The sequence below is a fragment of the Carcharhinus amblyrhynchos genome, chromosome 19 (genome assembly GCF_965287045.1).
Source record: "Carcharhinus amblyrhynchos chromosome 19, sCarAmb.v2.hapA, whole genome shotgun sequence".
Lineage (NCBI taxonomy): Eukaryota > Metazoa > Chordata > Chondrichthyes > Carcharhiniformes > Carcharhinidae > Carcharhinus > Carcharhinus amblyrhynchos.
The window spans coordinates 37,449,062-37,455,061 of NC_137342.1; the positions used below are offsets into that span (position 1 = coordinate 37,449,062).

Here is a 6,000-nt window from a genome sequence, read left to right on the forward strand (position 1 = left end):
AAGATGGAATCGCAGTGCAGCCCTCACAGTGAAAATCAGTTCTGTGATTAGAAGTTACCAAACTGGGAAAAGAAAAAGGAAGCAGGCCATCAGGAACAGAGAATAACTTTGGACTGGTTCCTGGAGAATGAAGTGTCCAATTATGTGAAGTATGACATAGAAGGAGATTTTAGTTTATTTTAAAAGCTAAATGGGGAATTTCTTGTCTATAGTTGAGAGTATAAGTTGTCTACTGAATAGTGATTAGGCAAATTGTTTTTAGTTTGTTGCAGTAAAAGTCTTAAAACTTGAAATGCTGCTGTGTGATTCTCTCAGTCTATTGTTGGGGATTATAACAAAGAAAAGTCACCATCCCTTTTCCCTATAACCCAGCAAATTCCACTTTAATGAAGTATTGTTTTGACTCATTTTGATGGGAAGGACACTCGATGAATGTCAGCTATACATAGTTAATGCAAACCAGTTGCAATCTAATGAATGTGATTGCCTAACTCACAAAAGATTATGGGCAGCATTTTATGGCTTTGCTTGTCCCGAAACTATAAAATCCTGCCCGAGGCCATTGCTCCAATTCCAGTGGCAGGCAGGGTGGTAAAATTCCGGCCAATATCTCTCAGTCAGATGAATGACCAGCTTTTGATATTGTTGGTCGTGAGAGGAATGTTGGCTAGGACACGAGCCATGTCAAGGATCTACCACAGCCACAAAAATTGATATAAAGGACTGCGGACCCACATCTCATCTAAAGAATGGTTCTTAAAATCAATACTCTTATTATGCTGCATGTGTAGAATATTTTGCATTGGTCTTGGCCTGTGGTAACTACCGCGCATTTGGAACTGCTAAGGTGATAAGGTGATAGTGGATGCCTTGATGATTATTTTCCAAACCTCGCTGGATTCCGGGGAAGTGCCGGAAGATTGGAAAACGGCTAATGTTACGCCGTTGTTTAAGAAGGGTGGCAGGCAAAAGGCAGGGAATTATAGGCCGGTTAGTTTAACGTCTGTTGTAGGTAAAATGCTAGAATCCATCATCAAGGAGAAAATAGTGAGGCATCTTGAGGAGAATTGTTTGATAGAGCAGACGCAGCATGGTTTCATTAAGGGGAAGTCGTGTCTGACGAATTTATTGGAGTTCTATGAGGATGTGTCTAGGGCGGTGGATAGAGGAGAGCCGGTAGATGTGGTGTTTCTTGATTTTCAGAAGGCGTTTGATAAGGTGCCGCACAAGAGGTTATTACAGAAGGTCAGGGGGCATGGAGCTGGGGGTAGGGTGTTAGCGTAGATAGGGGATTGGCTGTCAAATAGGAGGCAGAGAGTGGGGGTTAATGGGTGCTATTTGGATTGGCAGTTGGTGACTAGTGGAGTGCCCCAGGGATCGGTGCTGGGGCCTCAGCTATTTACCATTTGTACAGATGATCTGGAGGAGGGAACTGAGTGGATGGTGTCGAAATTTGCTGATGACACCAAGATTGGTGGAACGGCAAATTGTGTGGAGGGTGTGGAAAGTCTGCAGAAGGATCTAGAAAGGCTGGGCGAATGTGCCAGGAACTGGCAAATGGAATTAAATGTTAGCAAGTGTGAAGTTGTCCACTTTGGTAGGAATAATGGTAGGAAGGACTATTACTTACATGGCGAAAAACTGCAGCATGCAACGGTGCAGAGGGACCTCGGGGTCCTTGTGCATGAGTCGCAAAAACCCAGCCTGCAGGTGTAGCAGGTGGACAGGAAGGCAAATGGGATGCTGGCCTTCATATCGAGGGGGATTGAATATAAAAGTAGGTAGGTCTTGCTGCAACTGTACAGGGCACTGGTGAGGCCGCAGCTGGAGTACTGTGTGCAGTTTTGGTCGCCGCACTTGCGCAAGGATATTTTGGCCTTGGAGGGAGTGCAGAGGAGGTTTACTAGGCTGATACCGGAGTTGAGGGGGTTGAGCTATGAGGAGAGGCTGAATAAACTAGGCTTGTACTCATTAGATTTTAGAAGAATGAGGGGAGATCTCATTGAGACATATAATATGATGAATGGGATGGATAGGATAGAGGTGGAGAGGCTCTTCCTGCTCAGAAAGGACAGTAGGACTAGAGGGCACAGCCTCAAGATAAGGGGGGGGGGGTGCAGTTTAGAACAGAGTTGAGGAGGAACTTCTTCACTCAAAGGGTGGTGAATCTCTGGAATTCTCTGCCCGTTGAAGTGGTGGAGGCTGCCTCGCTAAATATATTTAAGACGCGGGTTGATAGGTTTTTGATAGGCAAGGGGATTAAGGGTTATGAGGAGAGGGCGGGAAAGTGGAACTGAGCCACGACAGATCAGCCATGATCTTATTGAATGGCGGGGCAGGCTCGAAGGGCTAGATGGCCTACTCCTGCTCCTATTTCTTATGTTCTTATGTTCGTATGTTCTTATGTTCTAAAAAGGGCAGTCCATTCAAAAGTGGGCACAATTACATTTTAAAGGGAACATTGTCTACAATACTGCAGGACTTCTCAGTTTAAAGTTTATGTAATAATATCACAAGTAGGCCTACATTAAAACTGCAATGAAAATGTAGTTTTAATGTAAGCCTCCTTGTGACATTATTATAAAGTGAAAATACCCTAGTTGCCACACTCCAGCACCTGTTCAGATACACCAAGGGAGAATTTAGCATGGCTTATGCACATAATCAGCATGCCTTTTGGACTGTGGAAGGAAACTGGAGCACTCGGAGGAAATCTATGCGGACACGGGGAGAACGTGCAGACTCCGCAAAGACAGTCACCCAAGCTGGGAATCGAACCTGGGTCCCTGGCACTGTGAGGCAGCAGTGCTAACCATTGCATCACCATGCCACCTAAACGCAGATTCTCACGACCACAAATTCTGCAGTTGAGTATCCCGTATTTGGGGACATTGCAGGAATCAACATACCTGGAGTGCAATAGACTCGCCTCGCCTTGGGAGATCAACCTGCCTGGTCATTGACTCTCCCCTACCAGTTAAGTATGGAGTTCTGGAATGTTAATCTAGATTCAGTGCCCAAGCCCCTGGAATGGAGTTTGAACCCAGCTTCTCACCCTGAGGCAAGGGCACTACTGACTGAGCCAAGCCATATAACTAGCCTCACGGTTAACCACGCCTCCGCAGTAGAGTAGCATTCTCACCGCTCAGTCAGTAGATTTCATTTATCCATTTATAAGCATCACTAAAAATACATTATCTGAATGTTATTTCATTGCTGCTGTGAGACCTTGCTGTGCGTAAATTGGCTACTGCTTTTCCTATTTTGCAAAAGTGACTATATTTCAAAATTACTTAATTGTCTATAAAAGATTTTGGCAGATTATGAAAGGTACTATATAAATGCAAGCCTTTTTCAGTGAAGGAAAAAAATCAGCAAGGTTTGAAACTCATTGTTTGCGTGTATGAATATGGTTGGTGTTGAGTTCTTGCCAACAACACTCAACATCTGGGCAGACATATTATCGCTCAGAAAGGATAGTAGGACTAGGGGGCATAGCCTCAAGATAAAGGGGGGGGCGGTTTAGAACAGAGTTGAGGAGGAACTTCTTCACTCAAAGGGTGGTGAATCTCTGGAATTCTCTGCCCGTTGAAGTGGTGGAGGCTGCCTCGCTAAATATTTTTAAGACGCGGGTTGATGGGTTTTTGATGAGAGAGGGGATTAAGGGTTATGGGGAGAGGGCGGGAATGTGGAACTGAGCCACGACAGATCAGCCATGATCTCATTGAATGGCGGGGCAGGCTCGAAGGGCTAGTTGGCCTACTCCTGCTCCTATTTCTTATCAGATTATCTTCAAAGACTTAAGTAAGAAGTCATTGCCTTAAGGAGAGAAAGAATGAAATGGAGAGTGAAAAACATAAGCTTTTAAAATAAAATATGCTCCACCTTTAAATAAAACATTTTAAGTGCTAACTGAAATATGCAAGATTGAGAGAGTCACAACAAACATACTGAAAAGTTATTGAGTTTAAATGCTGCCAATATTCACACAATGCTTTGTAGAAAGGAACAGTAATACAATACCAGACACATCAAAGCCTTTTGACAAAGTCCACTAAGGTGGCCCCATGCTGTTACTGCTTCAGAGATGACTTGCTAAGGCTATTAAAAATATGGCTCACCTCACAATAGGAGTGTAAGGTGTGTTATTAACATTAACATGGATTCTAATTTTCTCTGTGCCAATGCTGTATGACCTGCTGAGTGCTTGCAACATTTTCAGTTTTTATTTCTGATTGATTTCCAGCATCTATATTATTCTCAGGACCGGTTGAACCACTAACTGAGTTCCCTTCTTCATCAACATCCAACCTGGGACCCTGTCAAAAACCTAACTGAAATCCATGTAGACTACATCAATTGCACATAAATTCCCAGAGGCCATTCTACAGTGGCTTAGTGGTTAGCACTGCTGTCTCACAGAGCCAGGAACCCAGCACCCACCGCACCGCCCCCCCCACACACTCCACCCATCCCCAGAACTCTGGCTAATCCATCCAGCCGACACTTTTTGGATACAAAGAGACAATTTAACATGGCTAGTGCACCTAACTTGCACACCTTTGGACTATAGGAGGAAATTGGAGCACCCAGAGGAAATCCACGCAGTCACAGGGAGAATGAGCAAACTCCTCCTACTGTTACAGACAGTAACCCAAGGCCAGAATTTAACTGGGTTTTTGGAGCTGTGAGACAGCAGTGCTAACCACTGGGCTACCATAGAATCATTGGGTCCTGGGAATTAATGTGCAGTTTAGGTGCATTGGTGTGTAGATGAGGGTAATGCAGTTGATGTAGTCTACATGGACTTCAGTAAGGCTTTTGACAATGTCCCAGATTGGAGGTTGATGAAGAATGGAAGAGCCCATGGGATTGAGGACAATTTGGCAAACTGGATCTAAAATTTGCTTAATGGTAGGAGGCAGAAGGTGATGGTCAAATGTTGTTTTTGTGACTGAATGCCTGTGTTCCACAGGGATCGGTGCTGGGTCCCTTATTTTTTGTTGTGTACATTAATGATCTGGATATGAATGTAGGAGGTATAATAAGTAAGTTCACAGATGACACAACAATTGGCGATATGGTAAAAAGGAGCAAAGCCTTAGATTACAGAGCAATATAGGAAGAATAGGCGATTATACACCCACCACAATCATCCTCAACACTGGTGCCCCACATAGCTGTGTCCTCAGTCCTTTACTACACTCCTTATACATCTATAACTGTGTACCAAATTCTTCTCCAACTCAACTTTCAACTTGCTGATGACACCCCAGGAGTGAGTTGGATCTCAAAACAATGATGAGACGAAATACAGGAAAGAGATAGAGAATCTGGTGAACTGGTACGATGACAATAACCTCTCCCTCGATGACAACAGAATGAAGGAGATAGTCGTCGACTTCAGGAAGTGTAATGGAGGACATACCTCTGTCTACATGAATGAGGATGAAGCAGAAATAGAACATAGAACATTACAGCACAGTACAGGACCTTTGGCCCTCGATGTTGCGCCAACCAGTGGAACGAATCTAATGAGCCTTTAACCTAAACTATTCCAATGTTATCCATATGCTTATCCACTGACCATTTGAATGCCCTTATAGTTGGTGAGTCCACAACTGCTGCAGGCAGGGCATTTCACACCCTTACTGCCCTCTGAGCAAAGAACCTACCTTGACATCTGTCCTATAATTACCACCCCTCAATTTAAAGCTATGTCCCCTCGTGTTAGCCATCACCATCCGAGGAAAAAGGCTCTCAGTGTCCACCCTATTTAACCCTCTGATCATCTTGTATGCCTCTACAAGATGGTGGCGAGCTTCAGGTTTTTAGGTGTCCAGATCACCAACAACCTGTGCTGGTCCCTCCATGCCAACACAATAGTTCAGAAAACCCACCAATGCTTCTACTTTCTCAGAAGATCAAGGAAATTTGATATGTCCACTACAACTCTCACCAACTTCCACAGACGCACCATAGGAAGCATTTTTTCTGGTT

The 6,000-nt window shown here is 44.2% G+C and overlaps 1 pseudogene; it reads right to left on the minus strand.

The window, feature by feature from the left end:
- Window positions 1-2,838: 2,838 nt before the first annotated feature.
- LOC145355660 (U1 spliceosomal RNA) lies at window positions 2,839-2,985 on the minus strand (annotated as a pseudogene).
- Window positions 2,986-6,000: the final 3,015 nt, after the last annotated feature.